This window comes from Acomys russatus, chromosome 4 (assembly GCF_903995435.1).
Source record: "Acomys russatus chromosome 4, mAcoRus1.1, whole genome shotgun sequence".
Taxonomy (NCBI): Eukaryota; Metazoa; Chordata; class Mammalia; order Rodentia; family Muridae; genus Acomys; species Acomys russatus.
Window position 1 is genome coordinate 54,840,238 of NC_067140.1, and position 21,227 is coordinate 54,861,464.

The following is a 21,227-nucleotide window of genomic DNA, read 5'->3' on the forward strand; positions in this document are numbered from 1 at the left end:
CTGAGAACCCAAGTCTCCCAGCCAATGCAGCTGTTTCTAGTCATGGGAGGGGGCAACGGAAGGCTGGTCCCCACAGGGCTGAGTACCCCACCTTCCATCTTCACCCTTTTGCCCTTTAGGGCAAAATCAGATGAGCACTAGTAAGGGGTGTGCAGCCCAGCTGTGGCCACGCTTGCCAGGGCTGAGACTCAAAGCTGCAAATGGGGGGGGGGGGCTTAGACTTGGCAGTGAGCCAAAAAGGTCTGGCTTCTGGGGAACAACGGCGAGGTGAACTACAGTAGGCTCCTTGCGCCCCACCCCTCAGTCCTTCCTCGCCCTTCCCCTCACCAAAGGAAAGCAGTGAGAAACGTGTTTTTATAAATAGCTCCAGCCCCAGCTGATTTGTAAATTCAGTGGGTTTTTTGTGTCAATGACATCACCCTCCTCCCCATGGCAACCCCCGACGATATCAAAATTGCCAGGCAACGTTGGAGCTGCTCGCGCCCTAAAGGAGCAGGTCGCTGCCTGAGGATCTAATGGAGAAATCCCTAAGTGAGCTGGGGTGCACGGTGGAGGAGGGGTGCACAGCGGCCGGGGCTGCCGGGCCCTAATCGATTGGCCAGAGAAAGGCGGGAGCGGCTGCCGCTTGCTCCGCAGCCTGGACACGTAGGGGGCTCCAACGCCAGCTCCTCCTGACAGCAGCGGCGGACCACAGCAGGTGGGGGGAGGGCACTGCTCGGTTCCTGACGTGCCCGGAGCAGCAAGCAGCCATCCAGGTGACTAAGCCGGCCCACAGCCACTGAGTCACCCACCCGCCCAGGCTTTTCTTCCTTCCCTTTTTGCATCTGATTATTTGGGGAGCTGAAAACTTGGAGGTGTACCTGAGGCCCGCCCCTTCTAACTCTCCCCTCCCTACCTCGGCTTGGAGGAAGATGGAACTCGCTGGGAAGCTGCCACTACCCTCTAAGGACATGGAAGGCACGGAGGAAGCCAGAGGTGCCCAGGGAGAGACCGCAGCTGGCAGAGTACAATAGCAGACATGGTGATCTGGCTGCCTGACGGCGTGTCCTCTGGAGGTGCTGGGAGAGAGGGGAGTCTGGTCCACACCGACTGGAGTCCTTCTGGGCTGGCTTTGAGCTCACCTCTCAAGGGGATCTTTCTGTAAACCGTGTGGCTTCCGGGGTCATTGGTATTTGGAGAGCAAGGCTGGATTGGCATAGGCAGGCCTGTGCAGGTACGTGGCTCTGTACTGGGTGTGGACCCACGTGTGCGTGTGTGTGTGAGAGGATGAGGGTGTGTCACAGTGTGTGCTCCCAGTCCAGATCTGAGGCCAGCTGCTGGTCAGCAGAGAGCTGGGGAGGAGGACTTGACAGCAGTTGATCCTGACTCACGCTGGGAGGGCTTGGTCCTGAATGCATGCTAGGGAGAAGGGAAACCTAACACATGGCCTGAGCAGGCTGAAGAACAGCTGGCCTGCTCAGGCAGGCCCAAGCCCTTGCTGGGTCCACGGGACAGAGATATGGCCAGATGCCAAGGTAGGAAGTGGTCCTGAGACCTGGCCAAGTGTAGGAGCTCAACTCATAAGGTGTGGGGCTGCAGGTCTGTTGTTCTGCTTCCGGACAGCCCTGGGTACTCAGGGAACACCTTCCTACCATGATCTTGTCACTCGCCCATGCATAGCTGCTCAGCACCTATGTGTGTCCCCTGCTGAACTCATAGACCCATTCAGTGGGTAGGCTACAGTCTGGGGACTCGGCTGTGGGGCGGGGAGTCACCCTGAAATCCCCTTCCAGGCATACCCAATGTATGTCAGGCAGAGGGGTGTAGGCCCCCTGCCTCCCTGACACCACCGGCAGGCTTTCAGGCACACTGGTGAGTAAGCTGCCGCTGCCGGCAGGCAGGTTATGCCCACAGTGACAAGATGACACCAATGAGGGACCTTCCAGAGAAAAGAGGCTGAAAGGGAAAAATGACTGAGGTTTTTTCTTTCTTTCTTTTTTCTTTTTGCCTGAAGGTAGAAGCAGCTTCCTGAGCTTCAGACAAGCACCAGCCTGCAGTGGGAGAGGGTGAGGCCGGAAGGAGTGCCAAGGTAAGGTCTCGAGACTGTGGCAGCAGCTCTTGATTCTTGAGCTGGGGACAGGGTGTCCATACATTGAGGTCCCTCCTCACAAAGGCCAAAGAAGCTAACTCCATGTTCACAAATAAGCTGTGAGGGCCTGCTTAGCAGCCTGCCACCCCCCCCCCCCCCTTCAGGTAACAGCTCTGTGGAAACCTGCTTGGACCTCTGGGCTTGTTTCTGCAATCCCTGCCGTTTGCTTCCTGCTCCTGCCAGGCCAAGCCAGGCCAAGCCAGGGTCACCAAGACTCCTTCCAAGAAGCCCTCTCACCTGCCCCTCATGTAGTCATTCCACAAATATTTATGGTGCGTCCTCTGCCTACTGGCTTCCTGCCCCTTATGAATGCCCTTTCCCTGAACTTAACCTGGCTCTGAAAGTCAGCATGAGGCCAGAGCTGGGGAGCCTACGTGGGGGCACGCTAGTGTTACCCTTCGTCTTCACTAGGCTCTGAGCCTCTGCTCAGGAGTCTTGGCTGGTGGACTCCGTCACGCCTCAGGAACTTAGGTTCATGCTCTGCGGACCAAGGCTAAAGCAGTCCAGCCCCTGGTGTGGGATGCCAAGGTCAGAGAAGTCTGCATTTCTTCTCCGGTGTGTCTGTGTAGGGGGGCGGGGTCCAGGGAGGAGTGTCTTTCCTTAAGTTTGTTCTAATGGAAACTGTGTTCCCAGGGTGGGCTTGGGGGCCTAGTTAAGATTGAGGTTTGGGCTGGGTATGGTGACATATGCCTTTAATCCCAGCACTAGGGAGACAGAGGCAGGTGGATCGCTGTGAATTTGAGGCCAACCTGGTCTACAAAGTGAGTCCAGGACAGCCAAGGCTAACACAGAGAGATTCTGTCTCAAAAAACCAAAAAAACAAAAAAACAAAAAAAAAAAATTGAGGTTTGGCCTTTGGGCCAAGAAGGATCCCTGTCTGTGGGCAGTTTTATCCACATTTTTTTTTCTGGTGGTAAACTGGGAACTCTAACAATGGCACCAGAGAAGTTGGCACCAAGAGCAAACCCTTCTAAAAGTGTTTGACTTGGGTGGAAACTCTGAGCCCCTGCAGGGCATATAGGAACTGCAGAACCTTCCTGGTGACCTCTCCCCCCACGACATACACTGACTGAGTGTGTGCATTTGGCATTTGCCAGGCACAGGGAAGGTGCAGGCTGGTGGGGCTCCAGCATACCCTGCGTACCATTCCTCAGGATGGCCAACCCTAGCCTCTGGGAGAGAGAGAGTACATAGGCTTCACCATCTGGCTCCAGAATGAGGAAAATGACCCGGCTGTGAAAGGGCTTCTTGCTTCCCCCCAGAAGGTGACTCTTAACCTTGGGAGGCTCCAGGTCTGCAGAGCTGAGCAGAAGCCAGAAGCCAGCTGGGGACAGAGTGGCAGAAGCTAGAGAGTACCCAAGCAGACAGTGGTCCCCTGGGGAGGCTGCTGGCTTGGAGGAAGCCTCAGGTAGAAGCCAGGCCACTGGGATATGGGAAGGCTGCTGGGGGCTTACGAGGGCTAAATAAAGCCTCTGGGCTGGTTTCTGACCATATCTGTCCCTGTGGAGATTCTTGGCACAGAGGACTGGCAGAGCCAGTCAAGGAATAGGCCAAGCTACCAGAAGATGATATTGCTTACCCACACGGCCCAGAGGTACCTCCAAGGCAGTGAGGCTCCTTTGCAGAAGGCAGAAAGGGCTCCTGGGAAACCTGTGGCTGAAGACCCAGTGGGTGACGAGGTGGTTAAGGGCAGTAGTAGGGCCCTGCAAACCTCATTGTCAGGCATTTTGTAGCTAGCCTTGGAGGGAGGCGGCTTGGAAAAAAAAAGTTCATTTTTGTGAGTTTCCTGGTAGAAGTGGCTAGCTAGCAGCTTGGGCCACAGCATAGGAAATGGAGATGTCTTAGGCAAGGCTGGCTTTGCTGTGTGTATGAGCTATGTACATGACCCGGGAAGCTGTTTCCCCCGCCAAACATACACACTTCTATTATGATTTAGACTCTGGGGCCCGGAAGGGATAAGCTGAGAATGAGACGAAGGAGGCCTTGCCTTTTCTGGTGTCTCAGTCTGTTGTGTGTTACTACAATGTTAGTATGTACAGCCTAATAGCTCACACACAACAGAGCTTTATTTGTATCACGGTTCCAGAGGCCGAGAAATCCAAGGTCAGGCTACTGATAACAGTTCCTTCTGAGGTCCAGAGTTCAGGGTCCTGAGGATTTGGGGTGGGCTGTGGCCATGCAAGTGATGGAGAGGCGAAATGAATGCCCGGGACCACTCCCCTCTGGGCCCAATGTCTTTTCTCACAATGGTGGCTATAGTTCTTGAAGAACTGTGTCCTCTCCATCCGAAACACAAAGTTTGGAACGCTGCATGCAGACAGAACCACCCTGATGAAAGACTTGGGGATGCCTAACCCTAGAACCTTTTAAAAACTTTTCCTACCAGATGGTTATCTGTCCTAGTAATTTAGAAAAGATAACCCCCACCCACTCACCCACCAGGGCTCTGATTTCACCTAGAAACAAAGGCACACCCAGGGCATGACAATTCTTTTGCTAAGTTGGGAGAGATCATGTAGGCTCCATCTCTGGACAAGAGGCCACAGGACTTCAAGCCTAGCCAATGAGCACTCACACTGGTCAGTAATGTCTATAAGAGCTCCTTATGGTATTGCTGCAGTACAGAGAGCCAGGTATTTGCAGAGGGATGCTGATGAGCACTTTTGGACAATCGGGACTTCTCTGGGGCACCGATTCTGCTAACACCCTGTTTGGTGAATCAGACAGGGCTGTCCTGGGGATGCTCTGCTTGTGTCTGATTCCTAGGGCCCCAGACCTCTGGTTAAGGAGGACGCATCATAGTTGGGTCCTTCTTCCTCACTTCGGGCTGCCCAGAGCTTGGAAAGGGCTTCCCTGAGTGCTTGGAGAAATAAGGGCAGAAACCCCAGGTCAGCCATGCATCAACTGTTCTGGCCTCTAATTTCAGTGCAGGTGTAGCAGGGGCCCAGCCTACTGTCCCCTAGGGCAAATAGCAACAAACCAGTCACCTTGCTCAAGGCTTCCTGTGTGACACTGGGGGGGGGGGGACTCCCAAAAGCTATGGCCTCAGCAGAGTTAAAACTGGGAGGACTGGTTCTGTGGTTTGGTTTCCTAACCTGGAGCACCTCCTGCTCCATTTTCTCTCCTTCAGCTTCAAATGAGGCATCCTGTGGACTTGTACAAGAAGGTGCTGGGGTAGAGGGAGCTAGGGGACCAGTTAGACCACAGCAGTCCAGCCAGAGTACAAGTCACCCAGGGGAGGACCGGCTATCCACAAACATGCTGGCCCTCTTAGATGCTGTGGCACCCTCAGGACAAAAGAGGTTCTCTGACAATGGTTAATCCGGCTCTCACTGGTTTATAGAGGAAACCAGGCCTGGGGAGAAAAGGTGGGTCCTGAGGTCACCCAGCTAACTTGGCCCTGCCTCCCTGGACCAGCAGCAGGCAAGAATGGCTGGTGGCTTGATGGTTTTGAGAGAGGTGGTTTGGCCTGACAGTGGGAGGCTGGGCAGGTCCCTAGGCCTCCTCTTCTGTGCATGCTGTTCTCACAGGGGCCTGTGCTGTCAGCTCACCATGCGTTCTGCTCATCATGGAGGCCTCAGTCTGGCCTGTGTTTATTAACCTAGTATTCCCCCCAAGGACAGACATCATTCCTGCTCTAGGCCACTGGCCAAGAAACAGATCTAACTCATTTGTAAGTGGATTGACTCAAGCCCCCTGTGTCTTGGTAGTATCCCAGGCTGTGAAAGCCTTAGGCCAGAAAGGAGCCATGATAAGAGATTCTGGAAATGAGAGAATATGGGCAGAGGGGAGAGCAGCATCCAGGAAGGGGTATCTCAGATCATCTTTTCGCCAACACATATTTTTCTTTCTAGCAATGAGTGTGTATATGTGTCTGTCTGTCTGTATCTCTGTGCATTATATCATATGCTGGTGTGCTCCATCAGGAGGCCAGAAGTTGACATCACTGTCTTCTTCAATTACTTATCATCATCATCATTATTATTAAGAAATTTAGTTTTGTCTATGTATGTGGATGCCACATGTGTGCACAGGCCAGAAGAGGGTGGTGAGTCCTCTGGAGCTGGACATACATGCAGATGTGAGCCACCTGCTATGGGTACTGGGAACTGAACTTGGGTCCTCTGGAAGTGCAGAAAGAGCTCTTTAAGTGCTGAGCCATCTCTCCAGTTCCGCCCACCGCCCTCTCACTGAATCTGGTGCTCCTTATTTCAGCTAGATTACCTGGCCAGTGAGCCCTGGGGGGTCTATCTGGGCTGGGCTTATCCCAAGAGCTGGGGACACGCTCTGTGCTGGACCATAGCTGGCCTTTCATGTGGGTTTTAGCAGGGAAGAGGGATGGATTCCAGTTCTCATGCTTACTTACACAGGAAGTACTTTGCCCATTAGGGCTGTGCCATCTTGTTAGCCCCGCCCCAGCCCCCCACAAGGAAGGGATATAAGTGTGTAGCCATCACCTCAGAGGCAGTTCCCAGGAAGAGGAGGAAGATGCTCTCACATCAGCAGATCTGACAGGTAGAAAGACTTTAGGGTAAAACTTGCTGGGAGAAGATGGTGTGTCCAATGTCCAGAGAGGAGAGGTGAAGTAGAAATGTTAGCCTCCGCCCCCCATCCCCCACCCCGCCCCGGAGGTATGGAGCCAGCCTCATGGCAGTTAGGGCCGAAAAGGATGACGTGCAGGACTCTATGTAGCATGTGAGAACATTGCTAGCAATCCCCGAATCCACCAGCAGAGCAGAGGCACAGGTATGGGTGTGGCAACGAGGTGACCAGGACCCACCCTGAGAGTGGTCACAGGAATGTTCCAGTAAGAAAACAGGAGCTTTGCCCAGTATGTGCCAGAGGGCTGGAAAAGGAAATGCCCAGAGAGAACAGACAGTCAATCAGAGACCAGCCAAGGGGCAGTGAAGCAAGTCATGCCTTCAAATATCAGCCCTGTGGTCAGAGCTCCCTAAAGGCCACATAGCCCAGACCCTATGGCTTGCATGCAACCATACCTAAGTATGGTCTTCTATCCAAAGAATTGGGGTAGTGCTTAGAGGACCAGCATCATACTTTAGTCCTCATCTGGCCAGGCACAGGTCTCCCCCCCCCCACCCCTATCCAATCACCATCTGTCGATCCCTGAAAGTCAGACCCAAGGGTGCCACAGTCACAGCCCTGCCCCAGCTTCAGACCTGGGGCAACAGCTGCAGGTTCAGCAGAGTAAAATAAAGATAATGAAGGGGCTCTGTTCAAGGGGGGCTTCTAGCTGTTAGTTCAGCCTGTAACCGTAGCAGCCAGAGGGCTGAAGTGCCAGCAAAAGACATTTGGATGGAACTTTGGCGGCCATTAATAGTAGAGCCTGCAAAGCAGCCATAGCAAAAAGATATTAAATGAATTCATCATGTGTCTAAAAGCGAGTGACCTTACTGCAGAGATGGTTTTGTTTCCCCAGGCCTTCCCAGGATGCCTCAGCTTATAGTTCATACACCCGGGAAGGGTGCCACAGTCTGCAGAGAGGCCAGTGTTCCTGAATGGCTCATCTCAGGTTACCAGGCCCCTTGGGAAGATCTGGCTAGTTGAACGCCCACTGACAGCTTTTGTTTGGAGGGCAGTCTAGAAAGGGTTAGAATTTGAGAAAAAGTAGTCAGAGAGAGACTGTTGTGGGTGAGGCTGTTTCCCTCTGCTGAGGCCAGTATGCCTTGTCCCATCAGCAAACGAATGGGTGGTCCCATCAGATGTGTACCTATGGACTTTCCCCAACACCAACTGGACCCTAGGTAGGGCTGGGTTCTTTTATAGACTGCGAAGTAGACAGGCCTGTTGCATTGGTTGAGTAGCTGGCAGTTTATCTTCTGGAAGAATCCTGGATTCTGCTCTTTGGCATACCACATGGGCTTGACTGCTCTTTAGGGAAGATATGTGAATACTGTGTGCACATGCATACACGTGCACATGCGTGTGTGGGTGCATGCGTGTGTGAGTATGCGGTTTTTAGTCTCCTCACAAGCAGCTATTTGGAGCTTTCATCCTATTTGGAGGTACTAGACTTGTCACTTCACCATCTTCCTAAGGGAAGAGAGCAAAGTTTCCCCATTATCCACATCAAGAAACCAAGGCTGAGGTCATGTTGAGCATCCAGACAGGGCAAAGGACTCCAGTCCTGCAAGAATCCATGGTTTCTACAGCTAGACTCTGCCTGCCTCCTCCTGCAGGAGGACCCAAGGGTCTGACAAAGAAAGCTCCCCCAACTCATGCTGCCAGGCTCTTAGAGCCTGGATGGGTAGTCCAGAACCAATCCCAGAGCAGAAAGAGACACGTGTGGGGCATCCTAGAAGAGATGAGTGGAAACAGATAGTCTCCAAAGAGTGCCTGTTTCCAGGGAGCAGGTACCCAGTCTCCACAGGACCTGTCCTGCTGCCTGCTGTGTGCAGATGTGTCAATGCCCCCCTCCTCAGTCATCTCTGAATGTAGGCACTCGTGTCAAGCCCACTCTGGCCTGTGATGGGCAGCTAGCTAGAGGCAGGGTCTGCAGGCAAGGTGTTGACTCGTGACTAGTGAGATCTAGTACTTGGTTCCTGGCAGGGGATGCAAACCACCGTTGCCTTGCACACATGGGGGTTCTTGTGTTCTAATTCAGATTTAGGGTGGAGATACCCCACGCACTAACTCACCCTCCCTGCATAGTGGTATAAGTTGGTCCCTTCCCACTGCCAGCTGTTCGGACTGTCCTTGGCCTCAGGGGCTTCTGAGCACCAGAGTTAATGAGTAAAGAGAAGCTTTTGTCATACGCATGTGGCTTCTCCACTCAGTAACTGCTTAGGCGGCTGTCTGCTGTGTGCCTTATACACAACACTGTCTCTTGTGGTTCTGGGAGCTCAGAAGTCCAGTGTTAAGATGCTGGGAGATTTGATGTTCAGTGAAGGCCCCTTTTTCTGGTGAACAAATGGTTGTCTTTTCATAATAACAGCAGATGGCTAGAGACTGGGGCCTCCTGTATAGGACGCTAATCCCCACTCATGACACATTATGGGCTTTTTTAGGGTAAAAGCTTGTGATCTGTCAGCCACAACAAGCTAGGTTCACTTATGTCACTGATAACGCCAACAAAAGAAGGGGGTCCAGCGACCCCCCAAGTCCATCTTTAGGAGTACTGACAGGTTTGGTTTTAAGTAGAGTGCAGGAGAAGTGTTTAAGTAACTAGTCCTAGCCAGGGTGAGTTTCTGCACACTAGTAGCCCACCTCGGTCTCAGCAACATCATGCTAGGTGGGCAGATAGGTTGTCAGATCCGTATGAAGTCCCTCCTTGGGAGGCAAGTTCTGGCTGGCACCCGGGCTTCCGCTTGCCCCTTTCCTTAGAAAGGAATTCAAGCAGAAAGTCATAGATCTTGGTGTGTTCCACTACCCCATAGACTGATGGCTGGGAGGGGAGGGCACACGTGTTTCTCTTTAGCATGCTTTCCTCCTAGGCAGGAGAGTTTCCTTTGGTGGTGCTGTTTTGTTTTGTTTTTTTGTTTTTGTTTTCCGGAGATAGAGTTTCTCTTTGTAACCCTGGCTATCCTGGAACTCACTATGCAGACCAGGCTGTCCTCGAACTCACAGAGATCTGCCTCCTTCTGTCCCCGGAGGGCTGGCTGGGGTTAACCACCAGGGTAATTCAAGGGGCCCTCAAGGTGCTCGGCACCTCTAAAACTGCTGCCTCTTAAAAACCTTCTCACATGGGTAAGTGTATGTGTGGGTGGGGAGGACCCATCCATCTGCAGGAATTACAAGTCCTGCCTTAGCCACCCTGTGCCTCAGGTTCGTCACCTGCAAAGTAATAATAACAGTGCTTTCACCCAGGGTTATCGCGCAAAGTGAAAGGTGTACTCTCAGAGCTACGCTCGGGGCTCTGCCCACAGGAAGCATTCAGTAATTGGCAGGTGTGATTACTTAGTGTTGTTAGGATGGCAGAGGCATCCAGAGATAGGATGTTAGCAAGATCCGGGTTCCTAGGAAGCTTTTCAAGTTCTGAACAGAAAGGAGCCGGGAAGGATAATGTGTTTGTATTTCTAAACCACAGTTGATCCATATCTTTCCTCTTTGGCCCTAACCTGGGCTCTCAGCCCTGGCTTCTGCTGCCGTCCGATGTTATAACAGGCCCGACAGCCACTGGCTGAGAGAGAACTGGGTAGTGCTCACCCCACCCCATGTGGCACCTTTGTGGCACTTGAAGACTGTGCTGGCTGACTGGCCAATATTGTAAGAGCTTCTTCTCCGGGCGTTACCTGTGCTTTCTCCTGCCCAATGTGTGGATGCTGTGGATGCGTGGACAGCAGGACATAAACTCCTTCCGCTATGCCAGGGATGGAGCCTCCTCAGGGGAGTGTGTGTCTGGTGTCCCACGGTCTTGCCTCCACAATGGGGACAAGAGACCTAGAGTGAGGTGTGTGCACACTGGAGGCAACGCAGTCCTTCATCTGTTGCTAGAACTCTCCACACTGCGGTCCCACTCTCTCCTCTGAGGCAAGACTGTGCTGGTGATGGATCAGAGGATGAGGAGTGCAGAGAAGGGGAAGAGAGACACAAATAGGCATCAGCCTCTCAATCTACCCTGCATATCTCAGGCATCCTGACCTGCGGGCCATCATCCAACCCACTTTGCGTAGAAGCATCCAGAAATGTAGAAACATCAGATCAGAGCCCTGAGAGGTCCCCCAGGGTAGTCCTGTACTCACCGTGGGAACTTTTCTCTAGAAAATCTTACTGACAAAGGCTTTGGTTAACGTTATCAATAAAGGGGTCATTACCTCCTTGACCCATCTTGCGTGGAAGCCCATGCCTTTCTTGAGGCCCCAGGCTCCAGGCCCCAGTTCAGCTTCCAAGGCTGGAGGGAGAACCCAGGGTTTTCAAAGCCTATTCCCTGTAAGAAAAGGATGAGATTTGGCTGATAGCTACCCTGGGATAGGTAAACCTTCATTCAAACCAAATTCAATACCAGTCGATTTCTAATAATATTCTAAAATTCATATTTTATTGTAGCTCAACAGTTCAAAATTCATGTTTGGGGTCATAGTTTTGGCATATAAAGGTATTTTATTAAAAGACAGTACTTCACATGTGTACTTGAGGATCAGTGAAAAGTAATTTAAGGTGTTGATTCAAGATTCAATGCTACGCCTCATTTCAGTTTTGGGCTGTAGTTCATTTCAAACACACAAGCAGTCTTCTTCCTTCCACAGGGCACAACCTTCTTCCTAGAAGCCAACATCAGGCAAGTGCCTAGGCGCTGGGGTGACTAATCTGTGGAGAAGCCACGTGTGTGTCACTTCAGGGGACTCGGCAGCTTCCTGGCTGGGCACAGAAGTCAGGGTTTTGCTTGTCCAGCAGAAATAGAATCCACTTAGGAAAGAGAGAGGAAGAGGAGGAGACAGCAAAGAGCAAAGAGGTATATATGTGCTGGGTGGCTGGCCGGGAGAACTTGTGATCAGCTGCCGCAGCCTCTACACCCTGCCCCCTCGCTCCACAGCACACAGGACTGGCACCATGCCTTCTCCAGGACAGCTGAGGGCGTGGAGGTCTATGTAAGGTTATACAGAGCATAGACCTTTATGGGGCTGGCACGTTGCTATGGATCACCTTTATGCTGCTTGGTGGGAGCCCTAGACTAAACTGTAGGCAGGCTACCCAATCCACAATGCAGATGCCTTATTCAGAAACCGTGTCCATAGGGCTAAAGAATCAATGAAAAAAAAAAAAATAGGTGGCAAACATGATGTCGATTAAAAACTAAAGTTTGAGATACCCAACATTCCTGTACTGTGTCCAATATTCCCTGTCTGTGACACCAGCAGTCACCTATCACCCCCTTCACCATTTGACAGCCATTTTGGGTTCCAGACAGATGTCATATGGTTTTCAGCCAGAATCCTCTTAGCACTCTGCAAGTACAGTTCTCTCCTAGGGATCAAGTAGAGGATGGCAACAGTCTTTCCATTCCTTGTTTGGGGAGGAGACAGACAGGTGGACAGTGCTCCTCCCCCAAACCTGGTAGAGGGCTTCTGCGGCGACTTCATCGTTTGTTTCTATGTGCCAAGCTGCTGGAAGCGATCTCTCCCCCAAAAAGTCCCTCTCCTATCATCTTAAAGCCGCATAAAGTTCTCAGGGCTAAGCCAAGGTGACAAAGAAATTGGCATCTCTTTCTATCCTCCTCTCCTGGCTGCACAGAGGCCACCCCAGGACAGTCTCAGCGCAGCGCAGGAACTTGTCCAGACTCGGCAAACAAGCTAAGGTGCCCGGTTTCAGGACTCCTGATCGGACTCTGAGAGATGTACGAGTGGGCACAGGTCTTGGAGAGTGGGCCCGGGGCTCCAAAGCAGACACCTGCGAGCAAATTAACGAGTTGATTGCACAACAGCCACTCAGTAGATAATCCGAGTCCTGGATTGGCATCGCGGGGAGGTCGCGGCTGCCAGGCCGTGGTCACCGGGGCTGGGGCCGAGCTGCTGGAGGAAAGCGGTAGGCAGGGAGCCACCCCTTAGGCCGACCCGGGAGCCCCCGCACCCCTAGCGGTCTCTCCGGAGCTCCCGCGCTCTCAGCGTCTCACCTGAAGCCACACCCTGCAGCCCAACTCCTCGCCAGGTGAAGCGGGCGTCGCACAGACGTGCCGCGGCCCCTCCTTGCCGTGCCGGCGCCCAAGGTCCCTCCCGCAGAGGGCGGGCCCGGTTCCCGCGGGCCTCTCGGGGCTCTCCGCGGTTTCCCGCTCGGCAGGTGGGTGCCCCGGGCGCCGCGGCGGGCGGGGGATCCTCGGGACCCGAACAGGGACTACTACTCCCTAGGGGACAGGCTGGTCTTTCTCGCACGGCCCCTCCCCCCCCCCCGGGTTCCCAGTCGCCGAAGTTCAGGGCTGCCCTGCTGCGGGACTCTTAGGTCCCCTAGGCCCTTGGGTGCCGGCACGCTGGCTCGGCGACCCACCTCGGCGTGAGCGCCGCATGGGACTGAGCGAGCAGGGGACTCGGGCGACCTCGAAAGCGGCGCTGCGCCCCCTTCCCCCACCTTTTCCAGCCCCAAGGTCTGCGGCTTAGCAGGCACCCGAGTTCGCTCTGTCGCTAGGCGGGCGGGGTGCGGTTCCCAACGTCCTGGACTCCAGCCAGTCGCAGAATCTGCGGGGACACTTAATTACATTGATCACAGTGTTCTTCTTCCTAGGCCGGCAGAGTACTGGCTTTGAAAGATCCTGGGATCTTCCCTCCCCTTCATGCTCTAGAGAGCTGACCGCAGAAGGTTGAAAGGAGAGAAGAGAAGGCCACAGGAGGTGAGTGAGGGGCCTTCGGGTCCAGTCCTTCCTAGGAGGTAGGTTGGGAGGGACTGTGGGAGAGCCAGGGACCCTCCTGAGTTGGATTCCTCCAGGTACTGTTAGACAGTGGCAGAGGCCCAGTGGAGGTGACATTTCTCAACCCACAGAGTGTGCCAGATAAGTCATTTGCAACCTCTTCCAGCACATGGTAGGCCAGCAGGGCTTCAAATGGCCCGCCCAGTCTTGGGCCCAGCCTCTGATGTCAGCAGGTTTGATAAGCGGCTGAATAAGGCTGCATCACACAGCCCAGGCTCACAGAATGCATGCAAGAGGCCCCCAGGCAAGAAAGATGGTAGCAAAGCCGAATTTGTGCTGAGCGGGGCAGGAAGTCTGGCTTTTCCCACAGTCAGAGAGGAGCTTGCTATGTGGGGTCTGCTGCCCAGATCACCAGGGGCTAAGGCACAAGAGTTCCTGGGATGCTAGTTATAGTCTCTGTTATTTTGACGTATTCTAATGCTTTTTAGGTTCTTTGGACTTTTTCTATGCGAAGGTGGGGAGGGGGTCCCCAGTCCGTGCCTGCTTATCTTGCACTGCTGTATGTCGGACAGGGGGCTGAGAACACAGCCTTTGGAACCAAATGGTGGTGGGTTCAGACCCCCCACTTTGCTGTTGAGTCCTTAGGCAGGTTGTTTTACTTAATTCTCTTTTTAAAAAAAAAGGCGAGGTTCAGTGTAAAGCGATGATGATAAAGGGGTCCTCACTGGAGAGTAGAAATGTGAAACTGGAATGGTTAATATTCAACAGCCCAGGAGGCCACCTCACCAGCCTTCAGCTAAAAGGGTTTAAGCTACCTGGAGCTGGGGACTTTGGAGAACAGAGCTCTCCACTCAGCAAGGTTTTTTATTTATTTATTTATTTATTTTTATTTTTATTTTATTTTATTTTTTTGAGGGTGTTAGAGCCAAATAAAAGGTATAAAACCAAGGCAGAGGGAAGGTCCAAGGAAGGTAAGTAACAGGAGATCCTAAGCCACCATCTCTGGCGTGGAGAAGGGACCATTTCTGACACAGCTTCACAGACAGGCACAGCAGCAACGTCTGCGCACATCACATGCGTCCTCACACGTTCAGGGCCTGACCTGAGCATACTGCTTACCTTGGGTGCTTCTGGGACACCGGGAGCCTTGGGCTTGTGGCTTCTGTGTCCATCTCTGCTCTAAGCAACTGTGTGCTAGGGAAGGCTGTTTGGTATCGTCTCTGGGTACTCATGCCAAAGGAGCTTGGAGTCAGTGGGACTTTGAAGCCCACCTCTCCGTGTACCATTGAGGAGAGCAGCTTTTCTAGAATCTTCCTTCCTCCATCTGTCACACAGAGCCCAGAAGAGCTGCCCAAACCACTTCATGCAAGAATCAAAAGCACCTAGGACTGTATCTGGCGAATGGTGGGCATTATACACGCCTGTAATCCCAGCAATTGGAGGGCAGAGGCAGGGGGATCTCTGTGAGTGCAAGGCCAGCCTGGTCTACAGAGTGAGCTCCAGGACAGTCAGGACTATGTAGAGAGACTCTGTTTTAAAAAATAAAAAAATAAAAGGCCCAGCCAAGCAGGTTCCACCTACCTCACAGTGGTTTTGTGAGCATCAAGCAAGGAGGTAAATAAAACATATCTGGAAAGTTGAGGGCTATAGAAATACAAAGCAGTCTTGTCATTGGGGACCCCACTGAGATTCTTCTGGAAAGGTCCTGAGGACCAGGGGCTTCTTCATGAAGTCAGTTGAAATCTGACAGGAAGAAGGGCCCTGGCCTGAGGCACCCTGAAAGAGTGTCATTCTTCATCCTTAGAGTTAGCACCCAGGCCAGACCAGTGCTGTGTATCAGAAGCAGGATGGGAAAAGACTGGGATTCTAGGTATAGCACACAGAGGTCAGAGGGCTGGGTTGGTGTAAGCAGCCGCTGGACCACAGCACTGTTAGAACGGTCTGGAAGCGGGCCCAGACAAGGCCCAAGTCAATATTGACTGTCTTCAGCTGGCTAGCCTGCTCTTCGGCCTCTCATTCAGCAGAAGTGTTGACAGAAGCTACCAAATGAGCCTCATCGTTATCTCTCTCTCCTGGGATTCTCTTGGGCCTGTGAGTGTGGAAATCATACGAAGGCTTAGACCTGCGTCATCTCCCTGGGTCACGCAAGTGGCCTAACAGAAGCTCTGTGTCCCGCTCAGCTTTCAGGGGTCTTCTACACCTCAGCAACATGGCCCTAGACAGCTCCACAAAGCCAGCAAGCCACAGAGCAAAGGGTTGTGGCTCCTGTGTGGTTTGGGAAATCAGGATAGCGAGCAAGCCAAGTAGCACCTCTTCTGACTCTCAGGGCACCTTAAGAGAAACAAGCAGGGCTGGAGAGATGGCTCAGAGGTTAAGAGCACTGGCTGCTCCTCCAGAGGTCCTGAGTTCAATTCCCAGCAAGTAGCTCACTATCATAATGAGACCTGGTGCCCTCTTCTGTCCTGCAGGTGTATGTGCAGACAGAGCACTGTATACATAATAATAAAGAAATCTAGAGAGAGAGAGAGAGAGAGAGAGAGAGAGAGAGAGAGAGAGAGAGAGAGAGAGAGACAGCAGGCCTGGCCCCTATTGGGGGCTGAGCAATGAGGGGACCACACAGGCCTTGGACAGGGACAGGAGCTTCCTCTTGCAGAACATATTTAGGCAGAATGCAGATGCAGCCAGCCTCCTCTTGGGAATGCTCTGGGGACAGAAATCCAGGTAGAGGCAGAAGGTCAGAGCAGAGGCTCCATGGAGTGGGCATCTTTCTCTGGGGGGCAGGCTAACCCACAGCAGCATCTGCTTGGAAAAAAGCAAGCTTACCTTTCCCAAAAGTCAAGTCTTGTTTACCAAGGTGTGCAGGGCCAGGAGTGGAGATGATGCATACATAATAAATCATATAGTCTGATAGTTAGGCCAACTCCAGAGAGCTAAGGCTGAGAAAAAGCTTCCTGGCCAATGAGACAACTGAGACCAGTTTTCCTCAATTTTGAGAACCACTGTTCCTCCTAGAGGGCTGAGAGACGACCCAAGGTGAGTTTTAAGGAAACACAAAGGGACCAGAATCCTTTACGAGGCCACGTTAGGCCTCAATAGTGGCAATAATGGTACATTTCTAAGATCTGAACAATCCAGGAAGGTCGCCTCTGTCGTGCAGTATGATTTTGAAGTAGGCCATTCCTCAAACACTCTTGGGAAATAGCACTTGGATAGGGTGGGGTCCTGTTGACTGACCATAGCCAAGCTTGCCTTGGGGTCTAAAACAGACACTTTCTTTCCTCACTGCTATACTTGGGCAAGCAATTTAGTTTTTGTGGCCATCTCATTCTTCACTTACCACAATGGAGAGTAAACAGTGTGCCCCACCCCAGACCTGTGGATAGGGTTCATGAATGTGACCTGCTTGACCTGGAGCCTGGCGCTTCAACTAGATTCTCCCTGAGGAGTTCTTATTAAAAATCACCCTAACAGCCCCCTGAGTAAGAACAGACTGATGCTCTCCTTCGCTGTGCCTCAAGAAGCTAGCCAAGGGGAATGGATTTCTTCTCTTGTCAGCAACAGAGGCAAAGGCTGAGACTCAAAGATTAGGTCAAGGCCACAGGTTCCAAGGCTCCTGCCGAGCTTTAGGGCCCTAGACCCGAGCTCTGATAAACATGCCCCGAGTCTTCCTGTGAGGGGGCTGGGACCTTACTCCCCCACTATGTCACTGGCACCTACCACTGTGTCACTGGCACCTAAGCTGGGTGTCCTTCACTGTTCCCTGAACCAGATTCCCAGAAAAGTCAGGGATCCCACCAGCGTCAGCCCAGTATCCCAGAACTCCCTTGTGTGAGTAAATTAATCTAACCTAATCCGGTTCCCACCCCAGGAGCTGCCCACCCCTCTCCATGCACTCCCCGCCTCCAACCTGTAGGCCATTCTCTGAATCCCTTTAGCAATTCCTGAAAGGCATTTAAGGTGAGGAACTGTTAAGTTATCCAAAGCCAGGGATGGCAGGGTAAGGTGGGTGACCACACTGGATACTCACTCCTGGTGAAAAGCAGGGGTAGGAGAATAAGTGAACTGACCCAAGAGAGGACCCAAAGGTGTGTCCCAACTAGCAGAGCACAGCTGTTAACAGTTGTACACCCTAACAACTCTGCTATAAGGCTTGTCAGTCTTGGGCCTCTGTAGCTCTGTCCTGGATTTGTGTCATGGCAGGCCAGTTGTCTTCTGTCCTCCCCCAGCAGCTACCCTCTCATCCTCCAAGTGGGTGCCTGAACAGTTTTTCCTTGTCCCTATGGAATGGTGGCACCAGACATGGAACCCTGCCCACTGCCCTGTGAGCCAAGTCTAGGGTTGCCTCCCTCCCCAGGGGCTTTGCTTTTCATATATACCGGACCCTGGTCATCACAGACCCTAGTGCAACCTTTAAAAAAATATTTGACCAGCCCTTACAGAGTATAAGACATACTGGTTCTGTATAAGGTGAGGTCAGTCTACAAGTCAGGCTAGCCCTGCTTACCTGGGCTCAGACAAGTCCAAGCTCAGGTGGAGGGAGAAGGCCCTGTCCTTCCCACTTTACACTTCTGTGAGTTTTCATTAAGCCATTAACTGGACCCTGTTCCCTGCTGGTGACGACTTCCAAGAAGACCACTAGCAGAGCATTGATCACAGTGCATAGGTGGGCATAGGGACAGCATTGATCACAGTGCATAGGTGGGCATAGGGACAGCACAGCTCACAGGACACAGGTGGGCATAGGGACAGCAGAGCTTACAGGGCACAGGTGGGTATAGGACAGCACAGCTCACAGGGCACAGGTGGGCATAGGGACAGCACAGGGCCTATGGAATCTGATCTGGGTTTAGTCCCCACCCCCAGCCCACATGCATACACAGTCATTTCCTGTTGCCGTGAGCCTCACCTAGATGGTGAGTAACGATGATCCCTTCCTCACAGAGCTGCCAGCCTTCTGAAAGGGCCTAACAGGAACTCAAACACAGCTCCTACCTTTTCTGATTTTGAGTCTTCAAACCCCTTGGACTATAGTCTCTCTTTCAGTGGCCCCAGACCTGTGGCTCCTTGAACTGACACACCAGCTCTTTTCCTGGGCTTACTGGGTATGGCAGCACTTCTCCAGAAAGCCTCTGCCAGGGGCCTCTGCCCAGCTTCCTGTCAGGGGAGCCTCCTTCTCTAACTGGTTTTGCCTGAAGTCACCCCTCCCAGCACTGGGCACCCTGCTCTGATCTAGTCATGGGTCAGTTGGAAAGCTGGAATGTAATATTGAAAGCACTCCTTAAACACTGCAGCGCATTTCTAGCCGGAGGTCTGATCCTCAGCCAGCCTCGCTCTCCTGGGTTAGAGCTAGTGTACAACCAAAGAGGAGAGGCTGCTTGTGTTGGCATCTTTCTATGTCAAGTCTGAGGCCACACCCTCTTTCTCAGGCTAGAGAAGAAGATACAGTCTGTGAGGAAACTCCCCGCCTTGCTCATCTTTGACTCTAGGTCCCCTTTGGATGAATAGAGATGGACACAGAGGTGGGGTCCTGGGGTGGTATTTAAAGACTGATATAGCCTGATTTGATTGAACGCCACAGCCTGGTGGCAAATGCAGCAACTATTCTTTCAGGGACTCTTGGAGATATGTGGGAAGCAGGCCCTAGAAATGGTGTCTTGGAGACCTCTAACTAAGCAGCCGTCCTGGGCAGAGGATGTTGGTATTCCAAGTGCTTCCTCGTGGAGACTGGGCAACACTGGCTAGCGTGGCTCACTCTTCCATTTAAAAGTATTTTGGGGGCCTGAGAGATGACTCAGTGGTTAAGCGCACTGTCTGGAGGCTGGAGAGATGGCTCAGTGGTTAAGCACACTGTCTGGAGGCTGGAGAGATGGGTCAGTGGTTAAGTGCACTGTCTGGGGGCTGGAGAGATGGGTCAGTGGTTAAGCGCACTGTCTGGGGGCTGGAGAGATGGCTCAGTGGTTAAGCACACTGTCTGAGGGCTGGGAGAGATGGCTCAGTGGTTAAGTGCATATACTGTTCTTACAGTTTGCTTCTTGGCACCCAGGTCAGGTGGCACACAACTACCTGTAACTCCACTTCCAGAGGGTCCAACTCCTTCTTCTGGCCTCTGAGGCCTATATACACCTATACACAGGTTCACACACACACACACACACACACACACACACACACACACACACACAGAGGTAAAAATAAAATAAACCATTACAAAATAGATTAAAACATTTTTATCTGGGTGTGGTAATCTACCCCTGTAACTAACTCCAGCACTTGGGAGACCGAAGCCGAGAGACCAATAGGGGGCCAGCCTGGGCTACATCATAAAAATCTCATCTAAAAAGCCAGGTTGTTTTCCTGGGAACTGGGGAGGGGGCAGCTAGACTGTACCTGCACACACCTGCCGTCCGCTTTGATTTCACCTTTCATACATAGGTTATGATCTGTTTCTAATTAATTTGGAGGTATGCTATGAGCTCATCTTTTCAGGTTCATTTCCCCCCACATGGATATTTAATCGCTTCAGCTACATTTACTGAGAAGCTCATCCATTCCCACCATATTGCAATGTCACTTTTCACCATAAATCAAGTGACCTCATCTGAGCGGGTCTATTTCTGGGTTCTTGCTCCTGCCCCATTGCTCTGTCAATCCCTATGCTGTCTCTACAAGCATGTTAATTGCAGTAACTTCGTGGTAAATCTCAATATATATTTAGTATGGCCCTCACATTGCTGCCGCTATTCCCGGCTCTCTGTTTCCCTGCACATTTTAGAATCAGTGTGTCAGTTTCTGCCACAAGAAATATGCTGAGCCTGAAATAAGTCTGTAGGTTGATTTGGGAGTAGCTGACATCTTCACAGTGTGAAGTCTTCAACATATGAGCGTACTCTTTAATATCTCTAATAATGCTTTACGGCTTTCAGTACGAAGAGAATTAGTCCTGGGCACTTGCTACTTTTAATGTAAAATGATAAACAGTGTCATTTCATTTCTCTATTTTTAAAATTCATCTTTATTTTATTTTGCATGCGTATGTGTGTGTTTTGTATACGTAAGTGCACCACATGCATACAGGAGCCTGCAGAGGTCAGACGGGGTATCGGATCTGCTAGAACTGAAGTTCCAGGCAACTGTGAGCTGCCATATGGGTGCTGGGAACCAAACCCAGGCCCTCTGCAAGAACAGCAATCACACTTTGTGTGTGTGTGTGGGGGCGGTTTTGAGACAGCGTCTCGCTGTGTAGCCTTGGCTGTCCTAGACTTGCTTTGTAGACCAGGCTGTCCTCGAACTCACAGCGATCCACCTGCCTCTGCCTCCCGAGTGCTGGGTATAAAGGCTTGTGCCACCATGCTTGGCTACAGTAATCACTCTTAAGCACTGAGCCATCTCTCCAGAACCTCTTCTTCCTCCTCTTCCTTTTCTTTCTTCTTCTCTTCCTTGTCCTTTTCCTCAAGACAGGCTCTCTCTAGCCCAGGCTGGCCTCAAACTCACTGTATAGTATATTTTTGATCCTCCTGTCTCATCTGTTATTTCAGGCGTGAGCTATTGTACTCAGCTTTCTTTCATTTTATATCAAAAATCAATTAACTTTTACTTACGCTGACCTTGAATTGAGGACTTTCAAATTAACTTAGTTGTTGCAGATTCTTCTGGCTTTTCTACTTCCTTTCATAAACACACTGTCCCAAGCACAGTTGGCCTGACCACATTTTGGATGAGTCCTAGTGGGCTTTCTTTAGGGACACAGTTTTGTTTATTTATTATGTATACAATGTTGTGTCTGCATATACACCTACAGGCCAGAAG

At 51.9% G+C, this 21,227-nt stretch overlaps 1 protein-coding gene across 2 annotated transcripts in view; it reads left to right on the plus strand.

Moving 5' to 3' along the window:
• Positions 1-345: 345 nt before the first annotated feature.
• Positions 346-21,227, plus strand: part of Pak6 (p21 (RAC1) activated kinase 6) — a 30,612-nt gene continuing 9,730 nt past the window's right edge. The window contains exons 1-3 of one of the 2 annotated variants that reach the window (XM_051144375.1): positions 346-1,213; positions 1,994-2,068; positions 13,298-13,403. The gene's annotated coding sequence lies outside the window, so the exon portion shown is untranslated. Of the gene's footprint in view, positions 1,214-1,265; positions 1,515-1,993; positions 2,069-13,297; positions 13,404-21,227 lie in introns of those variants that run through there. The other variant, XM_051144376.1, reaches the window with a different exon arrangement.